The following is a 27746-nucleotide window of genomic DNA, read 5'->3' as shown; positions in this document are numbered from 1 at the left end:
AAGCAAAGTATCTTGCACAGAATAGAAGCTAAATAATTATTTGTTGAAATGCACTTTACATTATCTCTGTATCTAAATAAAACCCATCTAAATGAGTCCACTTCCCAAATATTGGGATTTTCCTCCTCTTTGTAGCCATCCCTTTCTTCTTGTTTTGTTTTCGAAAGGTTGATTTTGAACTAGAGGGACACTGCAGTTGTCTTGTCACTTAGCGAGATTTGAAAGTGAGAGTCTGTGTAGTGTTTTAGCCTGCCCTCAGCAATCAGGCCTCACACTCGCGAGGCTCTGATTGTAGGAGTTGCCTTATTTGCATTGATGAGGATGAGCCAGCTGCTAGAGCATACAGAACTGCACCTGACACAATCACAGAGTTCAGGATTAGCACGGGGAATCAGGAATCCACTGCGCTGGCTGCGTGGCAATCTCAGCCCTACATTAGAGTCACTCATGCAAAATGACCCAAATTTGCAATGAGCACAATTAGCAATCCAAAGATGCATGTTAATTTGGGGGCCTGATATTTTCTTACATTTCCCTAAATTAAAAATAATAAACACATTCTTTCCTAGACAAGTCTGGGCATGAAAACAATTCAGGGGATTATGAGTTTGTAAAAAATGTGCAAACCCCAGAAAATGTGGATTTCTTTGGGTAACCTGCCACTGCCCACCCCCCCGCCAAAGTATTAAGTATGGCATCAAATAGGGTAAGAGGTTTGTGGTATCATGCCCCTTTCTCAATCAGTGGAAAACAACTATTTACAAGGATAAAAATAATTATAGCTATAACAGGCAGAAAAGAAAAATTTAAGCATAAAAAAGATTTGATATTTTATATTATGTATTCATATTTCTGAGACTATGTTTGGATCACATATAACCACAGATATACTCAACTATTTCAGAATTTACTAAAAGTACAAGAGATTGTGTTGAATTTTTATTAAACAGAGTTTATAAATCAAATTGAACATTCTCCAACTCTGGGCTGTGTTTCCATATGTTTGCAATCTATAGGTATTGAAATGCTCACCTATACTTTAGGAAAAAAAAAAAAACCACAGCATTTTGCAAAGATTGAATAAATGATCATTCGAAGCAAAAGCATGCAGTTCAAAAGCTAAACCTCCCATTGGAGAACAGAAAATTTAATGAGCTTTTAATGGAATGCAATGCTCAGAGTAGTAAATTATTTGTTAGTTGACGATGCAATCAGCATGCTGATTAAGGTTGCTTGGTTTTTTACTAAACATTAACTGAATGAAAACGGGTAGTCCTTGTTCTGCTTGGGGGGCTTTAAGGAAGCAAATGGACTTTCAGAACAGAGATTGTCAATAAAGGTGAGTGCACTCCAGGTGTCATTTGAATATGATGATAAAATACTAGTGATAAATATTTAAAAGCATTTTAAATCCACAATGTTCGCCTAGGGTATTATGGACTCTGTTTAAAGAAACAGTGGGCCTTAGCAGGCCTAACAACAATCCCTCTATCTCTCTCTAGAAAGAAATATCTAGATCTGCTTTCTTTTATTGCAAAGGAAAAAGAGGGGTGGGTATGCTTTGAAAATATGAACCAGCACGGATGCAGAGACCAGGAACGATTGGGAGTTTGGAATGTAAACCTAAAAAGAGACAAAAAGGACAAAAATCAAAACAAAGAAAAAATATTCTGACGGCGAATAAAAGAGACATCTGTTTCTCTGGATAGATTAAGATAAAAATTTAATTAAGCAGTTTCAATATTCCAATGTTTAAAAATAATTGCTATTAGAATATATATATATATTGAAATTTATAAATGATGGCATTCTGAGGGCAAGAAATATTGTGATATTGGAGTTATAGTCTGTCTAATTTAGAGGGTCTGAAAAGGAACAAAGAAAAAGAACAAAACTTGGAAATACCTTATGTAATGCTTATTTTTGTTGTTAGACTGTTAATACAGAATTTATTTTAAAAATCATTTACTATATATTAATCGATATGTACATTAGTCATAAATTATTGATTTTGAGAGATATTTTGTTACTGTTTATACTGCCAGATTTATTTCTCTCCCAAAAGAGGGATTTTTTGTTTGTTTTTCTCCCTACCAATTGAAGAATTGTGGGTTTGTAGGTTAATTTTCTTTGAACAGCTACAAAGTTATTTTTCTATAAATCCCAATTAGTTTCATTATCGGTGATTCTCTGGCAATGATCAGGTACCCTTAAAATCCGATAAATAACTACCTCTCATTTTTAACTATTCCTGTTTATGACCCAAGAGGTTAAAAGCCTTTGACTGGCATTTGACTTCTGACCTCATATAAATGTTATCTTATCAGTTCCTGCTTGTTAACTTGTATTGAGTGCTTGTCCCTGATGGCTTTTAGATAAAGGGTTGTGGGGTTTTTTCCATTTTTTTTTTTTTAATATATTTCCTGTAGGAACTAAACCATTTGCTTTGTTCTTTGCCTAGTGCAGTGAAATCTGCTCAGTAACCTGCTATAAATCTATTAGAAAGAGCCAAATATGCTTTTATTTATTTCCTACATTATTTTTAGTTTAGCTTTATGGGTGGAATTTTATGATAAGAATATATTTATTATAATTAATAGTATTAATTACTAGTGTTCTTAATCTTTTAACCAGTTTGTCAGGAAACTGGTTAGCTTAGTATTTTCTCTTTTTTAAAAAATATTAACAATTAAAAAAATTTAGCTTTGCACTTTGCACCAGCATGAGATGAGTTAGAGAGATAATTTATGGAAATCTTGTCTCCCCAGACTTCAGAAGTCTGGCTAACGAGAGAGTCATCAGTAAGATATATCTTTTTTAAAACATCGAATCCAGACCATGAACAGTGCATTTTCTAACCTTTGGGGAGAAAGGTGGTGGCCTGGCGCCTTCCTTTACCCTTCTGTCCTAAGCATTAAGGAGGATTTTGGCCTTTTATTCCATTTGCAGCTGTGTGTGTTGTTCACACATTCAAGTGTGTATGTGTGTAAGTCTAGTCACTATGTACAAACCTAAATACATTTGAATGTTTGCATTTTAATCCCTTTCCATACCTCGATGGCATCATGAGGGTATTCTAGGCAGATGTTGGTGCCTCAGAGGCTGCCTCATTTGCAAATGACCTACAATGTGATTTCTAAACAAAATATTACATTAATTTTCATGTGGAAAACAGGCAGTAAGGAGGGGGAAGAAGGAAGAGGCAGCCATCTTGGAGTCGTTTTGCCTTTTAGCCTCATTCTTTTGCCTCCTAAGGCTTGACAGTTAGAATATTATCTTTATTTTTAATTGGCCCTCAACATAAAGCAAGAGGCATATACAAGAGACTTTTGTATTCATGTTTAGAGTAGCAGAAAAGTTGTAACCTCTTTGGACTTTAAATAATAACTGCTACTATAGCCAAACTACACCTATTATTCTCTAAACTTCTAAATAAATATACATATAAATGAAGCATATGCTACAGCTTGTAAGAGATCTGTACAAAACAAATGTCTATTTGGACCGTTCATTTATTGCTATCTAAAGAATTAATATGTCAGTAAAGTTATCTACCCTTCCTCCTCCCCATTCTTTCTTTTCTCCCCAAACACATACTCACATGCACGCACAAAAACACACGCATTCAGACACCCCCACTATGGAGAAATGGCAACCCTGGAAACTTTTTTTAAAACAGGAATTCCCTTTCTCTTAGATCATGGGTATTTAAGAAAGAGAGAAAGAGAGAAAAAAACCAGCTTTTATGTTTTATTTTATTTTAATTTTCTGTGTGTGGAGAGCTGCTATGGCTCCATAATGTCCCAACCCTGCTTTCATCACGCTCATATTCTGGCAACACACAGGTTTAATGCAATTTGTCCTAACTTTTCATTTCAACCATTGCTTTTCTCAAAGTGGTCAGAGTTTAAAGACTGCAAAAGCAGAGGGAAAAGAAATACCACGGCAGGGGGAAAAAAACAAACCAACCCCCAAACTGGTGCTGGTATTCAGTGCATTGACAGATTCTCAAATGTTTTCTCTGTAGTTATAACACAAAAGCGCTTTCTTCCCTGTTTTGATGTGTTAAAGACGGAAAGAGAGAGGACACTTCGAAGTGGTAAAATAAGTATTTGGAAAGCACAGGGAAAGTATTTCTCCTTTGAATGTCCAGAATGTGTCAATAACGTGTAGATACTCTACCATTTAATATTAATTAAATTTTAAAAATGGAAAAGAGATGAAAAGTTAAATTTAGGCACATTGTCTCTCATGTGCTGAACTTTTAGCTATCAATGTTGCCTTCTGTTTTGCATAATTAGAAGTGCATCCAAAGCCAGTCACTTTACTGTCTCTAAAATAAGGATATCAAGGATGCTAAGTCTCCCTGAGAAGGGTGTGAGTGGATCAATAATACATTATTGTCTAATTTTGACATTTGGCAGAAGAAACCATAAACTTTTACTCCTGTAATGTCAGTAATCTGAACTAATTTTCCTAGGCAATATTATTTGCAGATTGTTTTACTGAGTGAAACAAATAAGAATTTGAAAGACAAAGATGACCTGGTTCTTAAACACTGGCTCCTAGTCTAAGGACCAAATTCTCTGAGTTGAATCCCAGAGTCCTTCACAATTGTACTGTCTACCCTGGCTTTTTAAAAAACATTTTAAAATGTAAGCTAGATGATTCCAAAACTGATGAAAGTTATGCCACCATTCTTATTTATATCTAATTCATGTTTTAATATATAGTCAGAAGTTTTAGTAGACCTAGAGTGCAAAAAGTGTTTACTTAAATCAGTTTCTATACCAGTAGAAACTAACTTCCCCAGAATATTTTTGATGTAATCATTTTAAATCATTGTAATTAGAAGAAGAATAAGATGACGAGAAACCAAGGCCCTCGGTTTTTCTGTATGACTGTATCATCCAGCTTCACAAAGTTACTTAATGATGTATTTTAAAATATTGTTTATATGAATGTAAACTTACCCTAATTATATACTAAGAAATGTAGTCCATTTGATTTTTTCCCATTCCTTGCCTCAAAAATCAAACCTGCTCTGTTTGGAAAAAGCTGAGGCTTCTGTGCTATCATGGACCTTTTGATATTTCAGCAAGGAAGTGGAAGTCATGGAGTCAAAAATATCAAAATTTTCAGGACCCAAGTTATTGCTGTAAGGTTTTATCCTTTCCTTTGTGAAGGCTGATGCAGATGGATTTCTAATTTCCTTTGGTTTCTGTCCTCTTGTCTGTGTGTTTTCTTTATTTGTATAAATTACATTGTCCTTTCTATAAGAATGTTTGAGCACACTCTCCCTGATAGATTCTCATTCTCACTCCTCTCAGCTTGTTTGAGATTTAGAATGGGGGTGCTTTTCCTTATTTTAAAAGCTTTGCAATTTTAACTCCGAGAGCCAAGACTGGTTTTCTATCCATCGGGACCTGCTCAAAGGTCACCCTCAAGATCATAAGCCATGTTCACATCCTTCTCATGGGAAAATGATAAAATAATATCCACAGGCATCTGATACTAGGGGCATGGCCTGGACACACACCTTGCCCTCTTCCCCTTGACCTCTCATCTGCCCTGAAGAATGAATACATCCATCCCCAAAGTTGATGCTTCGAAGTGACCAGTCAGATGCTAGCAGGTCAGCTGGCTATCCTCTTGGATAGAGGGTCCATAAATTAAAGAAATGTTGGTGTGGTTGAAAGAGGAAGGTAGTCCAGCCCAAGGGAAGCCACGTAAATCTCTCCTGGAGCTTTGTTTCCAGTAAGGAGTGGGGGTGAGAGTTGGGGTAGCTGGGGGCTGTGGGCTGTTATTAATGCCCTGGCCCTCCTGCAGTGGGTGCTAACTTGTTGTGCATGAGAGCTGCCACCATCCTTCCCAAACATCGGGCGCTTGGAAAAGTCAAGCACAGTTGAGCCCTGATTTTCATTTAATAGTCAAAACCAAGATGCATTTGGGCTATGATGATAGGACAGCTCCCTTGAAAAGATTATTTGAACTACAAAGGCATTCATTTAGGGCTAGCAATGTTGCAAAAGGGCCCGCTAGAAATTAGCAGCCTGTCCTGGTATTTGGAGAGCAAGAGTGACAACTTATTGGAAGTTCTCAAGGAATCATTTATATTTCACACTCCACTAGGCAGCTGATTTGAGATTGTCTGTTAGCATAACAAAGGCTCTGAGCCTGTGAACTTCAGAAACCTTTCGACCTCTTAGCTGCTGGCATGAATAGCCCCCAGTCCTGCCTATAGAGATCTCCCAAAGCTCCCCTGTTCGTGGCTAAATTGTTAATCAGGGTAATTTAATATAGTTTTCAATATGCCTCATCTCTTATTGGGAAAGGTATTCACAGCTTCCCTACCCCTGAAAAAAAAAGTTCTTTTATTCAAGTGTGAGAGGGGCAGCTGCAGACAGACCCCCATCCCTTGCTTCTCCCCCCAATCCTTCACAGCCGCAATGTTCTGAGCAGCAACCATAGAGAAGGGCCAGAAAGAGAAACTCAGAACGACGATCCGATCCCCTGGCATGCACTCCACCCTGAACCTGAAACTCCAGCCTATTTATGCTGGGAACCGCCAAAACAAAAACCCAAGGCTCAACCATAACTGAAACCTCAGAGTCATACACACACACACACACACACACACACACACACGCCACACCTCCTTCTCCACCCTCCCTTCACCAACACCCTTCCCCTCCCCCCTCATCTCCCAACTAAGCTTCTCTTGTGGTTCTGGACAAAACGCACCAGACCCCAAGGCCTGCTAATTTTCATTTCTCTCACTCTGTCCAGACAGCCTACACCGTCCTGCACGCTCCTTTTACACAGTCACACTCGGCCTGACCCCTGCATCCACTCCCAGTGTCATATACACTTGCTCTCGCCTGCTCCCTCGTACACTATCAATTCACATGTACATTAGTTAGCTGAAAAGAGCCGGAGCACAAATATATTCATTTTAATCCAGTTAAGACCTAAGAGGTCTCATAGGATATTATTCAATAGTTTGAAAACTAAGTATAAAACTCAGATTTTGCTACACTGTCTCATCTCACAGAGACCTGCAGTATGCCTTTCTTTCACTTTATACCATGTATGTATTCTAAAAAAGTAAAATAAAAGCGAACAAAAATCACAAGCAAAATACCCAGCTTCCGGCAGGCACTATGCTCAAATATTATTATCTTTTTAATGACTGTTTCTAGTACCCACGTGCACATCAGAATAGCAATTTTATACAAAGAAGGAAAAAGTATGAAGTCACTAATTACATTTTTAAAAATTAAAAATAAAAGGATACAATCTCTTAAACTTATTTTCTCTTTCTTTTCCACGTGAGCATTTTAAGGCATCTCTAAAGCATATCTGAGTGTTTCTGGATTGCTTTGGTGGTGGTTTTCTGTGTAATTGGTGCTCTGTCTTTGTGCGAGTTGAGACTCTGTGTGTTGCTTCTTTCTGGAACAGCCATTTCTCGCTTGTGCCCCGTTTTGGTTGATGTGTTTGTCTCTCAGCCTCCTGAAGTTGGATAAAGGCAGGATGTAGTGCCTGAAGTATTTTCTTTGATTTTTCTTTAGTTAGAGTAGTCCCTGATGGGGGTTGGGAGATTTCTTCACTCACTTGGGTTCCTAATCTAGAATCTCAAAACTGCTGGGAGGTGGGAGACCAATTTCTATTTACAGCATCAAGGAAAGGATTATTAAACCTCCAAAATCAGAAGTACAAACATAGATGTACACTTAATAAAACAAGACAAAACAAACAGCCCAGCTTCTTTCCCAAAATATTTTTTTGAATTAAAAAAAGATTAAAATATAGGTTTACTGCCCAATTTTAATATCTAAGCAATGCCCAGAGGTGACATGTTAAAACAGAAAATAAAATAAATGTATCTGTGGTTATATTATATGGTAATCCTAAAGTCTGAATTTTCCTTTTTTTTTTAAAAAAAGGAATCTGACAGTTTTAATTTCAACATTGTGGAAGTTTTTAGATTACAAATGTTTTTGCTAATAATCTGTGTATTATTCATTTTAATCGTGTGCCTTTTGGTTTATTCTATTTTGTAAGTAGTGATTTTCATTTTCTCAGTGTTTTAAACCAAAATATTTTTTAAATATTAATTGATAGTTATTATAAATTTGTGTGTAAATATGGCTGGTTTCTTTTATAAAAAGCCAAAACTATGAAGTTGTTCATATATAAATATCACAAATTCAACTTTCGTAAGGTGTTTAGAGTGAAAAAATCATGGCTTTAAGCACAAGAAAGAAAAAATACACAATTTGCTTTTTTTCAATGCTTTTGCTTAACATTTTTTTCATTAGGTTTTTTCCTCATTAGAATTTATGATCCATGTCGATCATTACACTTTCACATCTCTGATTTCTGTTAAATTTTCTGACAGAGGCTAATAAATATAGGGAGTAAAAAGGCCTATTTGCTTTCATCTAAGGTGCTGAATATTTTCAGGTTGTTTGGATTTGCATTGAGATCTTTTCCATGTTCTTAATTTAAATTATTACAATTTGACTGAAATTAATTCTATTTGGAGCTAAGATGTAACAGAGTTTTTTTTTTTTTTTTAAGGAATTAAACAACGTGATTTTGCTAAATTACAACGTTTTCTTTGGCTTGAGCCATCTAACACCCTCTCCAACATGGCACAGTTTGGGCTTCATATTTGTGGAACAAGAGTGGTTGGGGGGAGAAGGATGTATATTTGGAATGGTGTTTGACAGGGAGAATGAACGCAGACACCAGAACAATTATATTACAATCCCGTTGGGAATGCCAGCACCAAATTTAGCCAGACTGATGGGGTACTGTCTAGACGGTCCCTTTTGTGTATCAGCTGTTTTTTCCCTGCTTTATTGCACTGCCTGAATGTGTGAGTTGAACATGCATATGGATCCCAAGCATAACCATTCCTGCAACCATACATTGCTATTAAACTTCTCTCATTTGGCTAGGAATCAAAGGTTGTGTATTCCTACTATATTCCCTTTACAATATTTTGTAATTAAAATGCAGCTTCCAGATTAGTGGCTTAACAAAGGTCATAAGACAAAGTAGAAGGTGCCTAGGCTCTTTCTTTACATGAAAAAAATGTACAAATGTACTAGGTAAACATTTCCATCTTCTCAAATATGTCCACCTCTTTTCTATAGAAGTAAAAAGAAGCCAGAAAGAAAGGAATTAAAACAATGAGAGGAAAGAGGCACAGTACATGTAAATTACCACCTTTCTTTTTGAAAAGGGCAAAGGATAGAAATAAAGAATATTTATTTAATGTTTACTGTGTAATTAACGGCAGTGTGTGTGCTTTTCCTTTTTTTTTTCTTTTCTCCTCTTTATTTGGTAAACCAAATGGAGTTCAGTAATCAGTTCTTGTGAAGTCTTAGAATGGATTTTCAAACTCTTTTAAATACACGCTTACACAATTGCTTTTGTGTTGTTGAGCATATAGGAAATCCTAGAGACATTTCAGATCTAGGCAACTGTCAGGATTTTGTTTTGTTTGTCAAGATGGTGCAGGAAGGGTAGGGCTTACTTATATATGAATACAGTATCCACATAAAACATTCATTGTTCAAAGGAGCAGAAATGTACCCCTAAATAGGAAGCGCACTCCACGGGTGATGGGTACTAAGGTTGGATGCCTTTGCTAACAACCAAGAATTTGAAACGAACTCAAATTCATTGTTACAATTAGAAAGTAAGAAACAGAATAATGCATTAATATTAATGAATGTAGGTATCAGATCCACCTCTTTCTGTAAAAGGTTTATCAGCAACTTTTGTCTACAGTCACCAAAAATTGAAAGGTATGAGAAATTGGAATTCCACAGGATGTAAGTCATTATAAATAAAATTATTGTCTTGTAGTAGGATCCAAAATGAATCCACTGTTTCAGGAAACAGGATCCCACATTTCATAGCACAAATAACTTTTGTTAATATGTACACATAAACTTTGTTTGGAAAAGGAATTCGACTTTCCATTTGCTGAAATTGTTTTCCCTTAGCAAAGAGAAGAGGCAAAAGTTTTACCATAAAGAAAAAAAATCAAGGTTAAAAGTGATAAAAAAAAATTTGTATAGTTACATCCTTGTTTCATGCATTAAATTTTGTCTGACTAAATGGTAAAATTTAGATTTTTTTAAATAATAATTTTCTATGCTTTGCTGCTGAAATTTAATAACTACCACGTACTATGGACAATGAAGATTTTATTCATCTTTTGAGGACTAGATATTGAAGAGAGGTCTGTAGGAAAGAGAAAGTAAATTGTATTCCCAATTTTACTGAACAGGATAAAACAAGAAGTGATCTATTTTTTGGTTTGGAACATTATATCAGCAAATCAACAATCATAAAATATGACCAGTGACACAGGACTGGGGAAATTCCCTGACTGAAAGAGGGGAGATTGAACAAATGACATTAAACATGGAGACCTTGAGTAGGCACTTGTAGGCACTGGTATTAGCAATCTCTGAGGCCTAACTTTGGTACTATTAAGAAAAAATATAACCAAAGGCAGGGGCAGAGAGCAAAAGAAACCAAGACTGAGAAATAGAGAAAGCAAGAGGAAAATGGTGGTGGGTGGGTGGGTTGGGGGTGGGTGACATGCAGGGGTAGTGAGAGAGAAAGAAAGAAAAGGGGAGCAGAGAATGAATATTCTAAGCATTGTTTTAATCTAAAACAGAGACGCTTCCAGGAGAATGAATTTCAATGGAGCTGAGCCAAAAATAATTATAGAGATTTTCTTGTTTTGTTTTGTGAATGAAGAGCATCTCTTTTCTCTGGAGATGCGAGAGTGAGAAAGAACCAGAGCCAAGAGATTGAAGTGATGCCCCTCTGCCCCTTCACTTCCACGCACCACAGTGGCAGACCTTTCTTTCTTCCCTTTTCCAAAAGCTATTGGCACCGAATTGTGCTAGGAAGAGAGGGACGTGGCAGCAGCCCTCAAACCTTAGCTGGATTTTCTATTCTAACAACAGCTTGTTTACTTGATAAGGCTGAAGTATTGAAATTGGAAGCAAGATTGGGGTGGTGGGGGGGCGGGGTAGGGATACATAGTTTAGGTTCTAGGAATAAAATTGAGCTATTTACAACTAAGAATATTCCCCTATTTGAGATACTTGAAACTTCCTTTGGGGTTTGTTTTACCAATTATATTTGTTTCCTTGTTTTTCATCATCAATAGCGAGCTACTAAAGGAAATAAAGTATTCTCTCAATTTTCCTCCATTTTCTCTGTGATGTAAAATCTTCATCTTGGAACATTTTTTACAGGGAAAAATTGTCATTTGTTAAAATAGCTTGAGCTATGACTGAATTGTTGTGAAAGCAATATAATATACTCTTCATGAAAGCAAGAATAAAAGGCTTTATACTAATATGAAATACACAGGATTGGAGGAGAAACCCACTAACATTAATAGACTTTTGTGACAGAGTAATCATAAACAACTCAGAATTAATACCTAAAGACTATTAATTTTCTTAAGTTAAATTGACTTACATAAAAATCACACCAGTAAGTACTGTCAGAACCTGGATATTCTCTCCAAATCTCTTATTTTAGGTGTTATGTTGTGTTAAAGACCCTGTTGTCATTTTTATCATTCAGACATATTAATTCTACAAGTAGGCTTAAGGTATCACTTTTGTCTTTGTGTTGCCTGAGGTTTTTTTTTTTTAAAAAAAAAATATTTCAGAAACTTAAGAACCAGTTCTTTTCCTCTACATCATATTTTACAACTTGTAAAAATTAATGTTTATTCTTATAAATATTTGACCTGCTAAGTTTTAACAGTTTAGTGACCCAGTAGAAGAATAGCATAGAGAGTTGTAAATTTAATGGCTTAACACCAAAACGACCTTGATATGAATTAAAAACAAGAAAAAGTATTTACGCTATATTTGTAGCCAAGATTATGGATAGGCTTAAGGATAAACCTCTCAGAAAGTAGCAAAACTAGATATATTTTCCTTTAAAAGTTTTACAGCTGAAAATTGTTTTTCTGTCAAAGAGCTATTAACATATATAGTAGTTAGCAGTAAAGATATATGATTTTATTACGTAGATACTTCTTTTATTTTTTAAAGATGAAAAATGTCTTCATGTACGTGGGACTTTATTTAGGGATTTCCAAACATGTTTTAAATGTCACTGTGAATATATTGTGTAAATCTGTGAATATGAGCTTTATGAATCCACATTTAATTTAATTAATCATATTGATTTACTTGACATTTTTCTCCTCCTGAATCCCTCCTCCCTGCTTTTTTTCATCTCTCTATTAAAAGCATTTCTTTCACAGTAGTCGACTAATTTTTGAAGTAGATTTTACAAAATAAAACTGACAATGGTTTTTGAAGAACTTTTAAAAGCATTCAACTTATATTTTTTTTTTGGAGTGGTTAAATGAGTATTTAAGAATTCAAAGTACTTAATTACACTAATCTTAACATTATATTTAAAAACCCAATCCCCCTAATGAGTAGATCTACTTTTTAAAGAGAACAATTATTAATAATCACTATGCTGTATGCCAAAATAAATGTATGAAATTAGCAACAAATATTTATTTTTCCAAGTTTTTAAAGAAAACATTACCATTTTAAAAATAAAATAGCTTGCAAAATAGCAACAGATTTAATAATTTTTTATTCAAAATCTCAGTAGATACAATTTCAGAATTTATGTTTGATTATGCTGTATCATTTAAATTGCTAAGAGAAAACGTTAGTCTGCTAAAACATTTAGAATATGATATATAATTTGTTATTAATGACAATGTAATATATCACTCTAGCATGTGTATTTGCTATCAAGCTCTACAACTGATTAGAAAATGAGGAGATAAAGATAGATTTACAATGAATAAATATCCCAAAGATATTAATGATGATAACTAAGCAAAAATGAATACAGAGCCTTTCGTATGTGCACCAAGGTTTCTATATTTCACAAGAATATACAGATATATGTATACAGGCATGTGCAATATAGATAGATTTGTCATTATTTTAACATTGATCAACATATAATAAAATGGATTTTTAAAGGTTCTATCTTGACCAGTTCCTTTCTACACCCAAATTACTAAACCAGTTTTAGAGTTTAGTAACTCAAATTACTAAACGCAGAGAAGTTGCATTTCACTTGAAAGCAACCATGGAAATTGCACCAAAGGTAGTCTTATTTGTTTGCTCTTTTCATTTTGTAGTAGTATGGAGTCCAGTATATGGCTGTAGGGAGGAGGAAGTAGCAAGAAGCAATGAAAGGATTAGGATGGAAACTTCCTCGAGCTTCACGGGCTTGTTTGCTGACCACAGATGCCATTATGGTACATAGATAAGATATGCTTAATATTAAGACTTTAAAAAGAGCCTCCACACTCCTGAAAATTCTGAGGCAAAGCTGAGCCTCTTTCTTTAGACCGCATACTTCATTCCCGTTGGCCCAGGAAGCCTGGCTAAAGATAGTCTCATTCAGCTCACACGCTTGGGTTTTGTCATTTCATGTCATAACCTCCACATTCCTTAAATGTAGTTTAAAAATGTGTTAAACGGAAATGCTGATATAAGCGTAAATGCAGCTGTACTTGCTGTTTCTGCTCTAACTTCATTCATGGTAGTGGATTTAGTTAAAAGGGCCCAGAACAACCATGCTTAACAGTAAGGAAGCAAAATCCCCTTGGCTTCAATGAGGGTTAGGTGTATGTAAGAGCAGAATGAACATTAGATATTTGTGACAAATACCTTCTGTGGAAATGTACACACTTCATTGATGTCCTCTCTAATGTATAGAAAAATATGCCACATTATGAATAAAGCCCCGTTTGCTTTTTTCCTATATTAAATGCTATCATGTATATCTTGAACATATGGAATATGCAGTAACATTTATGATAGTAATAGCTGACACCAAATAAGAACTGTTAGTGATCCTTGGTGTCTATTTAATCATAATCAAGGACTACCTGGTAAGCATTAACTGACAATAAAGGGTATTCTTGCTAAAATATTATATGAGTGGGTAATAGAGAAAATGGTCACTTAGACAGAAAAGTCAACAGAAAATAGCAGTAATTATATGTGCCTTGTACATGAGCATACTGTATTACATTCAATGTACCATTGTACAATGTGCTATTACAAAAAAATAAAAAACCATGGTACCTCTCTTTGGTGATACAGCTGCATTTGGAAGTTTCCCAGAGCACAACATTTAGCTTTTCCAAATGCTTTTTTGGTAGAATTTCCCCTCCCAGTTAAAAACTGGTTTTCATCACACAACTGCATAATTATTTTTCTACAACTAACTATAATTACTTGTTTTGTGCATCTCTACTAGAGGGATTCAGTGTTTGCTGTTCTACCTCATGAAATGTATCTGTATTAGAGGCATGTGAAAAGGAGTACGGACCTTATATAATATATTGCTATATTGGTAGGGGCACACAGCTCTAATTCTTTGTAAAGGGCACAAAAGTCTATATTGCTTTGAGTTTTCCTTTTTGAATGCTATGTGAGTTTTCTGACTAAAGCATAAAATTGAAGGTATCTGAAGACAAGAAACCTCACAACATGGAAATTACTTAGTACACAAAGAGACTTTCTCTCATATAGAAATACAATGGGTAACTGAATAAAAAAGGCTGTTGGAGGGATTTGTTGATAGTGGCACCATAGAAAACTCTGGAATCATTGATCGTGAGATTTGTCAAACCAGAAAATCAGACACTGATTTTAAATCATTCAAGAATATGTAATCATTTTATGTCATTCACAAAGCTCTCCACAAATAAAAATAAAATTAAGCCCCTCCTGCCACAGTCTTCTTTTATCTACAACAGTTGTTCTCTTTCTGTCTTTTCCTTCCAACTCCTATTTGTCTATCGTACTTTTTTCTTTGAAGTTCTCTTTAATCCTTGCTTTCCAATGTCCCTCCTTAGTCTTACTCACCAGTGACGCTGATAAAAATAAATAGTCTATTTAAAACAGATGGGTCAAAGCCAAAAAATAAATGACTGGTGTGTACCTTATTATTATTTTTAAAGTAAAACTACACCTATAGCATTGTCTTAAATTTTTTTTTATAATTTTAAAAACAAACTACAAAGAAAATGGAGAACTGAAGTACTGTTTAATGTCTCTGAATTTATTTGTAAATATACATAATGTTAAATGCAGTGAAGCCCTAGTGAGACTACTTTTGTGCTTACTGATCCCAGGGTGCAGAAAGAATTAGCTTATCCAGGAAAACTCAAAGTCATAATTAGTCTTGTGAGTTATAATAATCGGGTCTCATCCTGCATTTCTTTCTCATGTGGTACTCCCAGTGGGAGTTCTGCATGAAAAAGGACTATGGGATTGGGCATTAATAATGTTATACCTGTGAAATATGAACATTTTCCTACAGTGCCAATCAGTAAAATTAGAAATCTGCCCCATCTTGGTCTTACATCCTTCAATTAAAAAAATAACATCAATATATATTTTTCCAATTCCAATAAAAACCTCTTAGTTTTAAAAAGTCTCTCGAAATTGGAAAATAAAAATGAGTTTATCCCCTAACTAAATGTATCTTTTACTCTTAGCTTAGTTATAAGTATTACTGTAATTAATTTTTGTTTAAAAAAGTTAGTAACACCTAAGTTTTACATCGTTTCCTCAAACAAACAGAAACAAAAAATTAAGTAAGAAAAGAATCAATGAAACTCAGTGGAAAGCTATCTTTATTCCCAAGGATCTCAGATAAACTTGCAATACTTTTTCCTAATTTGGCTATTCAGGTCTCTCAAACACTGTTGACTGACTAAGCTGACCAATCCAGCCTAAATTAAAGGGGAAAAAAAGTGCAATAGCTTGCAAACCCCAAGATGTTGACATTTTGTGAAACAGAAATATGCCTTCGAAGAATTACATTATGAGGAACTGCTAACTAGGATTAGAAAAATAGGCTAAATGGAATAATAGTTGTACACCCATCTAAAGTTCAGCACTGCACAGCTTAATAACCCTAAAAATTTAGACAATAGTCCATGGACAAGTGAATAGGTAAACAAATCATGGTATAGTCCAACAATGAAATATTACCCAACAATATAAAATAATAAACCACGAATACATTTTACAACATGGAAGAATCAACATAATTGTTTTGAGTGGAAGATGCTAGACAAAAATGAGTACAAATCATTTATGTAACATTCTAGGAAATTCAAACTAACGTATAGGCACAAAAGCACATCAGCAGTTATCGTTGGGGAGGGTCAGGAGGCAGGAATTACAAAGAGGCATGAGGAAACTTTGGGAGGAGTGATGGATGTGTTCATTATCTTGATTGTGATAATGGCTTCACAGGTGTATACATAGAGATACATTTAAATTATATAGTTAAATATGAGCAGTTTGTTACATATCAGTTTTACCTCAGTAAAGCTGTTAAGGCCCAGCATGATGGCTCACATCTATAATCTCAGAACTTTGGGAAGCCAAGGTGGGAGAATTGCTTAAGAGCCAGAGTTTGGGACCAGCCTGGGCAACATAGCAAGACCCCATCTCTGAAAAAAAAAAAAAAGAAAAAGCCAAGCATGACGACAGGTGCCTGTAGTCCTAGCTACTTACGAGGCTAAGGCAGGAGGATCCCTTGATCCCAGGAGTCGAAGATCACAATAAGCCACATTTGTGTCACTGCACTCCAGCCTGGGTGACAGAGCAAGACTTTGTTTCTAAAATAAGTAAATAAAGCTGTTAAGTATAAACGGACCAACTAAAATGGATACAGCAACCAATCAGAATGGATGCTAGCCAGTAACCAAAAATTTCAAACCATAAGTTTCAGAGTTATCTGGGCAACTGGGACCATGCATAGTTGAATGTAAAGAATTTGGGGATTCAGACTGCCCTCTTCAACCCCTAGTTGATGTTTATGAACTCTGTTTTAACTTAAAATCTTTTTCCATTTTTTCCTGCTAAAAAAGGATACAGTCTTGAATGAGGTGAGCATCACATTTTAGATTCTGTAGCAGTGCTACAAACTGTGTGACTTAGGGCAGGTGACTAATGTCCGAATATGACCAGACAATCGTTCCAGGCAAAGGTAAATTGAAAGATACTTTTTTCTAGAGATAATAGAATCTCTCCATCAAGCATTTTGACCTTACAGTTTGTGTGTTTTGTCACAACATCTCCAAAGACTTTTCTCTTCCCTTTCTTTACCACCACATGTGTGACAAAAACGGAGTGGGGGTGTTCACTGGAGGATGTTGTTAGTCAAACAGAAATTCCCGGAATATATTTGCCTATGGTGGATATCACTATGTAAGCTGATAAATTTCAGGTTGTTTAAGCCAAAAATTTATTAAAATCCACAATAAGGTGCAAAAACATCGTATTGAGACTATCCTGAAATGAAGCACTAATAATTGATTTACCTAATAAAGTGTCTTGTTTGGTACAGAGCACATAACTGAGATAACTCCACGTTGTTATTTTTATTGTTCTATTTTTTACTTACAACTAAGTTTTTAGGTGCATAACTTGAGCTAGATCAGTCCTCATCTTAAGAGAGAAGAAAATAATTTGTAAGAACCTCAAGGACTAAGCTAAAAGTCAATAAACATATGGGAAAAAAGACTGGAAGCAAATTGAATACATGTGCAAATTGACATTTTACCAAAAGAACATGGTTAGAACTTTAGGTTTATTAAGCATATGTCAGTAGAATTGAAACCAAAATCTATTTAGCAAGTGGAATGTATTTGTGAATGCAGAAATACATGTATTTTACATTACCTGGAAAGCACATTTTTCCATATTATGACTTAAACTTATCCTGATTTTAGAGAGATAATATTTTAAATGTGTTGATGAAAACATTTTTATTTAGAGAATTAGGTGTATTTTTGTTTTGTTAAATGTTTATCTTTTGCCTGGGTCAATCCTCATATCTCATAATTAGGTTTCTGCATATAAGATTTGCAATAAGAAAAATGTATCATTGACCTTGGACATGAACTTCTAACTGGTCTTATGTTGATGTGTAACTATCTCCTGCATGTTAAACCTTTATACAGTAGGTATGGTTATAATCTTTGTTCTGAATGTTTTATCAAAGGGGAAAAAAATGAGAAAGATTCAATTTCTTTTCCTTTTCCTTTGTACTTTGCTCATGTCTTCTGTTTCCCTTTTTAGTGTGTTCTTTCCTCTCACCTTCCTCCACTCCTGTCACTTCATTATTTAGCTAATGATGTTTTTTCTTCTATTAATGTTGGTCACTAACCCAGATATTGTCTTCATTCTGAAGTGAAATTGATTTAGGCAAGTCCTCTAAACTATTCCTTGACTATGCTTAGGATTAAAGAGCTCTTCAGATACATGAACTATTCCTTTTTGTTCAGTATCTGTGATATTGTTTTCTTTTGTTTAATCTCTTTGCTCAAGATTTTAACTAGAACCAGTTCAGTGACGAAGGAATTCAAAAGACTTTTAAGAGATTCCACCACTGCCACCCCACCTGATTTCTGATGTTCCATGTAATCCAATGAAACAAGTACACCTCCTTTCCCTTCAGACTATGTGAGAAGGGATCCAAAACCAAGCAGTTTGGAAGTCAGTACACAGAGAGTTTGCCCTGTGCTTGGCTTCCTAGAACTGGGGACTCTTGCTATAAAAACTCAAAGGGGCCTTTTGGTGTTGAGAAGAAGATCTCTGTCCAAGCTGATTTCTTTTCTCGGTGGAATCAACTCTTGCTGTTCAGTTGTGACTTCCTGTTCCTGAGATGCTCAGCTCAATTAACTTCTCATTCCTCCCCGGCTCCTAATCTGAGGGGAGATATAAATCAGCATCATATTTATTACATGTTATGGCCACATTCTAGATGTCTATGTTTCTTATTAGTATATATTGACAAAAATCTGCCCTACCCATCTCACCGGATTCTCTTTCGGATCCAATGTGATAATTTATGTGAAATCTTTCTGCAAACTATAAAGTATGATAAAAATATAAGGTGGTTTTACCGGAAACAACCGAAAACTAGGAGCTGATGTGACATGGCAATATCAACCAGGTACATATTGGTTGATTCAGACCCTTCATACTTTTATTAATAGATCCTGACATCACCTTGCACCTTGTTTATGCAAATACACTTTTTTTTTTTTTTTTGGTTCACAGAGAATCAGATCATTAGGTAACATCAATGAGTTGCTCCTTGTGGCATTTTACCATGTTAATATGGAGGTGATGTTGGGATAATTGTCAACACTGAACCATTTGAATGTAGAGAATATTATAATTTTAAAAATCTTGTCTTCTCAGAAGAAATGTAAAAAAAAAAATCTATGGTCAAGGCATTTAGATGATATCTTTAATAGGTTTTATCCTCTATTACATTTCCACACACCCACTCTCTCCAAAACCTAGACTTCCTGGCTAGGTACAATTGCCCTTGCCTGTAAAGTCCAGCAATTTGGGAGGCCGAGGTGGAAGGATTGCTTGAGGATAGGGATCGGAGACCATCCTGGGCAACAGAGAGATACCCTGTCTCTGCAAAAAAAATTAAAAAATTAATTGGCCAGGCGCAGTGGCTCACGCCTGTAATTCCAGCACTTTGAGAGGCCAAGATGGGCAGATCACCTGAGGTCAGAAGTTCGAGACCAGCCTGACCAACATGGAGAAACCCTGTCTCTACTAAAAATACAAGATTAGCCGGGCATGGTGGCATATGCCTGTAATCCCAGCTATTCAGGAGGCTGAGGCAGGAGAATTGCTTGAACCCAGGAGGCAGAGGTTGCAGTGAGCCAAGATCTCGCCATTGCACTCCACCCTGGGCAACAAGAGTGAAACTCCATCTGAAAAAAAAATAAAATTAGCTGGGTGTGGTGGCATACCTGTAGTCCCAGCTACTTGGAGGGCTGAGGCAGGAAGATCCCTTGAGTCCAGGAGTTCAAGGCTGCAGTAAGCTATCATCATGCCACTGCTCTCCAATCTGGGTGGCAGAATGAGACCTTGTCTCAAAAAAAAAAAAAAAAAACTTTTCTTTTTCTCTCATGATCCATTAACATAAAGTCACTTTCTATTTCACTATTATAAATAGTTACAAATAGAATGAATTTATTAATTAATGACTATCATAAGCATTATTAATTACTCTTAACTGTACAGCATTTCATATAATCTGTTCCATAATTCTTCATCTTTAAAAAGAATTCAGAGTTACCCCTGAAAACAATGAAACAGACAATATCAGTTATGGACTATAATCAGAATCAAAAAATGAAAGTATTTAGCACTTCAAAATGAAGAGCTAAACAGACCTTGCATATCTTTATGTTTATTTTGCCTGCATCAGATTAAATTTCTTAAAATCGAAAAAAGCAGGCCCAGCGTGGTGGCTCATGCCTGTAATCCCAGCACTTTGGGAGGCTGAGGCAGGAGGATCATCTGAGGTCATGAGTTCGAGACCAGCCTAACATGGAGAAACCCTGCCTCTACTAAAAATACAAAATTAGCCAGGTGTGGTGGCACATGCCTGTAATCCCAGCTACTCAGGAGGCTGAGGCAGGAGAATCCCTTGAACCCAGGATGCAGAGGTTGCAATGAGCTAAGATCAAGCCATTGCACTCCAGCCTGGGCAACAAGAGCAAGACTCCGCCTCAAAAAAAAAAAAAAAAAAAAAGACATTGAAAAAAAAGACAGAATACAATATCATATTCTAATGTGTACATTTCTTGTATTTATCAACTAACCAAGGAATATGGTGACCTCACATTTTTATCTGTACAAATTTGTAACATTTGGATAGGCAAAGAACAATTTTGTCTACTTTCATTAACATTTTCACAAAAAATTAAGAGAAGGTAGTTTTCAGAGCCTAAGAATTATTTGCAAGAAGTTGATGTTGATTGGAAAACAAAACATCATTTTATTTTATCATTATTTTATTTTTTATTTTTTGTGGGTACATAGTAGGTATATGTATCTCAAAACATTATTTTAATTTACACCTAAAGAAACTTATTGTTTAGAATCTACCAATTTTCATGTATCTACTTGAGCTAAAATGACATCCTTTGCTATACGCATTATTTATCTGTAACTAATGATTTTTATAGACTGTTTACTATCTAAAGAACAACATATCATGTCAACACTTTGTCTAATACAATGGCAAGCAGCAGGAACAAATTGTACAAAATCCTGTTTCAAAATAAGCAAAATTAGCTAAGGGGGAGACCAAAGTAGCCTAAACAGAAACAGTTATATATGAGATAAAGGCAAAGTTTTTTGCCTTAAGATCTCCTAGAATGAAGTTGAGGTAGAGGAGCTGAAAATGACATATAATTAGACATATATTTTATCTTTTTCTGGAATAGTTTACTCTATTATTCCCTCCTATTGACCATTTGTGACTCAATACAGTCATCTCTTACTGTGGATACAGTTGAAATATTTTACCCCACTTTTTTGTTGTTGTTGTTGTTGTTGAGACGGAGTCTCGCTCTGTCGCCCAGGCTGGAGTGCAGTGGCCGGATCTCAGCTCACTGCAAGCTCCGCCTCCCGGGTTTACGCCCTTCTCCTGCCTCAGCCTCCCAAGTAGCTGGGACTACAGGCGCCTGCCACCTCGCCTGGCTAGTTTTTCGTTTTTTTTTTTTTAGTAGAGACGGGGTTTCACTGTGTTAGCCAGGATGGTCTCAATCTCCTGACCTCGTGATCCACCTGTCTCGGCCTCCCAAAGCCATGTATCTCAAGGAAGATGCTACATGATATCTTCCAAGACGCCATTGTATAAGAACTTGCAAGTCTACACCTGGTTTATGAAAAATGGCCTGGATAAAAATAAGATATTCTGCAGAATCCTATAAATCCCTCTACTGCTGTTCCCTGGTTTCTGTCTGTAATTCTGGTTGGTTTCAGTAGTTGCTTATCCTTGGTTCTTGTCTTTGCCTTAGAATTTGACTTTTTCCTTATGACACCCAGTAGTCACATTTAGCTGCCTTTTATCACCCACCTGAACTAAGGTCCCCTAGCTTTTTGATAGTACTCTCATTGCCTTCTTCCTGCACTCTCGATGTACCTCGTTCCACATTGTGCATTGCCTGACAGCTGTGTGAGGTGTCTTATCTATTCTAGCATACGTGATTGGTCAGTTCAGGAAAATAAGCACTTTATTTTTATACTTAGTTGACCACCTGGGAGGCCAATTAGGAAACTGCTGCATAAAGTAGTCAAAGACTGTGAGATTCAGAACTAAGGTGGTAGCAGTGAGGATGGAGAAATAAAAGATTTAAGAGCTATTAAAGACAAATATCAACAGATTTGATGACTGTTTGGGTAAAGGAGCAAAGGACAGGAAATTCACCAATCATGCTTTATTCCTGGCTCAAAACATTGAGGTGATATGAAGCCATTTATTGAAGTGGTGATCAGAGGAGGAAAAGCAGATTTGGGGTGAGGACGATGTGATGAATTCAGTCACATAATTGAATCATAGGAGTGTCTGTAAGACATCTAAGTTGTGATGCCTGGTGTTTAGTTGAACATTGCATCTGAAGATCAGGCAAGAATTTTGGCTTGGGATACACATTTGAGAATAGAGTATTTTTAAGGGACCTAATGGTCAAACGTGTTAAAGGAAGTCAAAAAAATCACATACAATAAGTAATAAAACCTACTGGATTCACCACAAGAGGCTATTGATGAATATAGCAAATGGAGTTTTAGTAATTTGGTGGAGGCAGAAGCTAGAATTCAGTGGATGGAGAGATAAACTGGAAAGTAAGGGAACAAAATGTCCTACCTTACAATAACAAGCAGATTTTTATCTCCTCTCAGAATTAAAAACCAGAATTACTTACATATTTTCTAAAAAATTTAAAATGAGATCTTCTACCTCCCTTCCATATCTATTCTCTATTTTTCCTGTCTAGGTATGTCTGCTGGTATTTATTTTAAAGAAACAACATATACAAAATGTTTAGCACAAACCTTTGCGTAAGTGCTCAAATAATGTAACTATAGCCATTTCTAACTATCTAAATCTAATCCACTCCTGAAAACATGTGAGAAGGCAAATTTTTGTGTAGCAGAAGCAAATAACTTATATTGTAAATGGGAAAAATAATAATGCATTCTTAGTACATGCAAAACCCCAACAATTTCTTCAATAATCAGTAAAACTCTCTTAAACATTTACTTGATAATCTACTAAGACTTTATGTATTATAAAAAGCACCTAATACTTGATTGTTTAACATTTAATGAACATATTATTGGATACATTTGTGTAAATTATAGACAGTTTCATATATGAACTGCATTTTCCACCTACATTGCAATTAGAACATGTGTTCTAATATAGACAAACAAGAATATAATATGTAAAAAATACATATTGATGTAATTTACACAGCAAAATAAAAGAGGACTTTTTAAAAAAATTGTTACTTTTCTGAGGATTAATGGTGAGGGAGATCTTTTCATTTAATAATATGTACCGCCTTTTAAGAAGGAAAACATGAAGCACCATCCTATCCAGATGATTTTTGAAAAATGAATGCAGTGTATTCAGCATTCTCTTGTACAACCCTCTGGAAATTACATGGAGAATCCTTATAACAAATTTAGATTCAAGTGTTAAATTTGGAATAAATGTTCTAAAAAGTCCCTAGTACTATTATGTACACCTATAGTGTAATCTGAGAGTGCAGGTGTTATGGGATATGGGCAAAAACATAGAAGCAGAGGAGTGGTTCTAAATTGGGGATGATTTTACCCACTGCCCTGAGAGAGTGGACAATGTCTGGGGACATTTTTGGTTGTCACAAAATAGAGGTCAGGGATGCTGCTGAACATCCTACAATGCACAGGACAGTCCCTCACAACAAAGAATAATGCCTCCCAAAATGTTGATAGTGCTGAGGCTCACAAACTCTGAAAGAGAATAACGTTCAAAGGCATGTTCTGTGTAGAGAACAGTGATGAAGTAAATTTGAACACAGGACAGGGCCAACCCGGGGCCTTTAGAATACTAACAACTGATGTTGGAGAAATACAGTGTTGGATGGAGGGGCAGTTGGTTATACTTTCATGGAGAGTCCTGAATGTAACACAAAGAATTTAGATTGAAGGCTTTATTTTTATTTTATGTATTATTTATTTATTTATTTTAAGAGACAGGGTCTCACTGTGTCACCCAGGCTGGAGGGCAACGGGAGCGGGTGTTGCAATCACAGCTCATAGCAGTCTCCAACTCCTAGGCTCAAGCAATCTTCCTGCCTTAGCCTCCTGAGTAGCTGGGAATACAGGCTTGCCACCACTCCCAGCTAATTTTTCCATTTTTTTGTAGAGACAGGATCTCACTATGTTGCCCAGGCTGGTCTCAAGCTCCTGTTCTCAAGGGATCCTCCCACCTTGGCCTCCCAAAGTGCTGGGATTACAGATATGAGCCACCACACTCAGCCAAGATTGAAGGCTTTAATGAAAAAGAGTGATGTGATGAGAATGAAGTTTGAAGATTTGTAGGCCACTTGAGTATGTTCAGGAGAAGAGACACTGGCATCATAACAATCCACATGGGGCCAGGCGCAGTGGCTCATGCATGTAATCCCAGCACTTTGGGAGGCCGAGGTGGGTGAATCACCTGACATCAAGAGTTCAACACTAGTCTGGCCAACATGGTGAAACCCTGTCTCTACTAAAAATACAAAAATTAGCTGGGCATTGTGGTATGCACCTGTAATCCCAGCTACACAGGAGGTTGAGGCAGGGAATGACTTGAACCCGGGAGGCAGAGATTGCAGTGAGCCGAGATCACGCCACTACACTCCAGCCTGGGCGACAGAGCAAGACTCCATCTCAAAAAAAAAAAAAAAAAAAAAAAAAAACAAACAAACAAACAAAAAAATCCATTTGGAGTGGGAAAAGAGCAGCATATGCCAAGATTGTCAATGGAAATATAGACAAAAGGTTGAACTAAACCAACATTTCAGAGAAAATCTCAATTGGAATAAGGAACAGATTGAATATTGCAAAATCAAGGGTTGGAATAAATCTATATTATTAACAGGAAAATACACTACAGTGGAACTTTTCATCAACAGTATAATAAATACAAGAAAGAGAGCTGGTTTTGGTGGGGAAAATGAGAAAAAAGATATTACATTCAGTTTTTACCATGTTACACATCAGGTATGGATGAGACATCCAAGTGCATGAAATAATGTTAATTAGTACAGGAGCTTTTGTCTAAATTTTCTGATTAATTCTTTTTTAAAAGTATTTACGTGCTCCTCAGATTATAAGTCCACTGACTTATAATCTGAGCACTAACTCTGCACAATGTATCATACATTTTTTACTTGCAATCTCACTTAAATTTTAAGGAATTACTTGGAATTACAAGGAGAATGATATTACTACTCCCATTTTATTGAGAAGAAAAATGAGGTTTAGCAAGGTTAAATCACAAAGGTCTTAAAACTACCAAATCAGTGAACTAGACTTTAACCCAATGTCTTCTAGCTCGAAGTCCTGGACTTTTTACTAAAATAATTTTCTCTCAGTAGTCATGCCTGTTTCAGTTACTTTCACACAGTCTCCTACAACCACATCTTTTTATTGATTTTATTACATCACTTCCTCCAGCTATACACTCTCATACACACACATACGTTTTAAATACCTTTTTTGTTCTTTGAAAAGCAGTACGTGCTAATGTAGAAATTTGGAAAATACAAAAAAGCACAAGTCAAAAGAATAAAAATCATCATTAATTCTACCACATAGAAATGGCTACTAATAAATATCTCTTAGGTCATGATATAAATTTTTACCATTTTTCTTTTTCTTTTTTCTCTCTGTTGATGGTTTTCTTGATATACAGTGATATTTCCAAAGTAAATCATGAGTAATTAGAAAGAGGATATTAAGGAAAAGCATGGTACACAAGCTAGAGAATTAGCTCTCAAATCTATAAAGAAGAAACGTGTGGGGTGGGGTTGGGGAGAGAGAATGGGGAGAAGGTAATTTCTAGAATCTCTTTTTGCCCAGGGATCACTAGGAACTTAATAAATCTTAGTTCATTTGTCATCTCTATGCTCAGCTAATGACAAGATTAAATTGAAGCTACACTTTCCTGAGTGCTTATCATTTGCCAGGCGCAGTACTAAGAGCTTTACTCACATTATCTCATTTTATCCCTGCAGAGTATTTCCAACTTAGAGAAGAAGAAACTTAGGCTTAAAGAGGTTTTAAGAACATGCCCAAGTTCCACATCTAGTAAGTGGGGAAGTGAGGATTCAGAAACAGATTTGTGTGGCTAGAGAGGCAGTGTTATTCTTTGCTATGCTGCCTCCTCTTGATGAAGAAAGTCAGGTGTGAAGTATATAATTCAGGAAAGTGAGTCAGAGAGGAGCTGAAGGAGATCTTGGGATTTCCGGTACAGAACACATTCTCACGGTTTTTAGCCTCAGACTATCTTTTCTGCTCTTTTCTGGGAGTGGGTGGACATTTGACCTCCAAGATGTAGTTCCAAGCTTGAGCCACGGGGTGGTTTTTATCTATCTCCATCGGAAAGGAGTGTGCTAAGGAACACACATGAGATTACTGTGTGTCTGACACGTAGTAGGCCCTTAATATTAGTTTGCTGAATGCACAAAGGAAGGGAACTTCAAACTGAAGATCATTTCTCAAGAGTAACTTTAATAACAAGTTGAGGCACAAAATCCCACTAAAGTTTACCAGCTATCTATTCAGAATGGCTGAATTTTAACAGATGTTGACTGACTCTCTTAGGAACTTAATATTAGCTACTACATTTCTTTTTTTTTTTTCTTTTTTCTTTTTTTTTGAGACGGAGTTTCGCCCTTGTTGCCCAGGCTGTAGTGCAATGGCGCGATCTCGGCTCACCGCAACCTCCGCCTCCCAGGTTCAAGCAATTGTCCTGTTTCAGCCTCCCAAGTAACTGGGATTACAGACATGCACTACCATACCCAGCCAATTTTGTATTTTTAGTAGAGACGGGATTTCTCCATGTTAGGTCAGGCTGGTCTCGAACTCCCGACCTCAGGTAATCCACCTGCCTCGGCTTCCCAAAGTGCTGGGATTATAGGCGTCAGCCACCATGCCCGGCCTACATTTCTTAAAGTCAGAATACTGCTCTTGGGGGAAAAAAAAAAAGGAAAGAATATTACAATAACATTTTGTAATTAAAAGTTATCACATTTTGGCTAAAATTTAAAATAAATAAATATAGTCTTTTGCTTTTGAAAAAATATTTGGAAAACATAGTCTTTGGTTTTCAATTTTACACTGTTGATGGAGTTGTTGTGGAAAAGTAAAGACTTTAAGTGAATAAAGTTTGGGTGCCTTTTCTCAGCTAGTCCTCCAGCTTGGGAATATTCCACCTTTCTGTGGAAGCATGCCCTTCCTGTGAAGCTTGAAGTTAGCCACTGATTTTACATGAAGGCCTGTATTAAGCTGGGTGCAGTGGCTTGTGCCTATAACCCCAGCTTCTCGGGAGGCTAAGGCGGAAACATTTGAAGCCTGGAGTTTGAGACCAGCCTAGGCAACATTGTAAAACATTGTCTCTACAAAATACGTTTAAGGATTAGCCAGGTGTGGTGGAATATGCCTGTAGTCTCAGAAACTTGAGGGGCTGAGGCAGGAGGATTCCTTGAGCCTAGGAGTTTGAGGTTGCAGTGAACTATGATCTCTCCACTGCACTCT

The 27746-nt window shown here is 36.1% G+C and overlaps 1 long non-coding RNA gene across 1 annotated transcript in view; it reads left to right on the top strand.

The window, feature by feature from the left end:
* Positions 1-1127: 1127 nt before the first annotated feature.
* Positions 1128-27746, top strand: part of LOC117064938 — a 45322-nt gene continuing 18703 nt past the window's right edge. Inside the window, exons 1-2 of the long non-coding RNA XR_004429754.1 lie at positions 1128-1339; positions 16997-17014. This is a non-coding gene — a long non-coding RNA (uncharacterized LOC117064938). The remainder of the gene's footprint in view (positions 1340-16996; positions 17015-27746) is intronic.

The sequence above is a fragment of the Trachypithecus francoisi genome, unplaced genomic scaffold (assembly GCF_009764315.1).
Source record: "Trachypithecus francoisi isolate TF-2019V2 unplaced genomic scaffold, Tfra_2.0 Lachesis_group2, whole genome shotgun sequence".
In the NCBI taxonomy this organism is placed as follows: Eukaryota; Metazoa; Chordata; class Mammalia; order Primates; family Cercopithecidae; genus Trachypithecus; species Trachypithecus francoisi.
The sequence above is the reverse complement of the archived record's forward strand: the minus strand, read 5'-3'. Positions and strand labels throughout refer to the sequence as shown.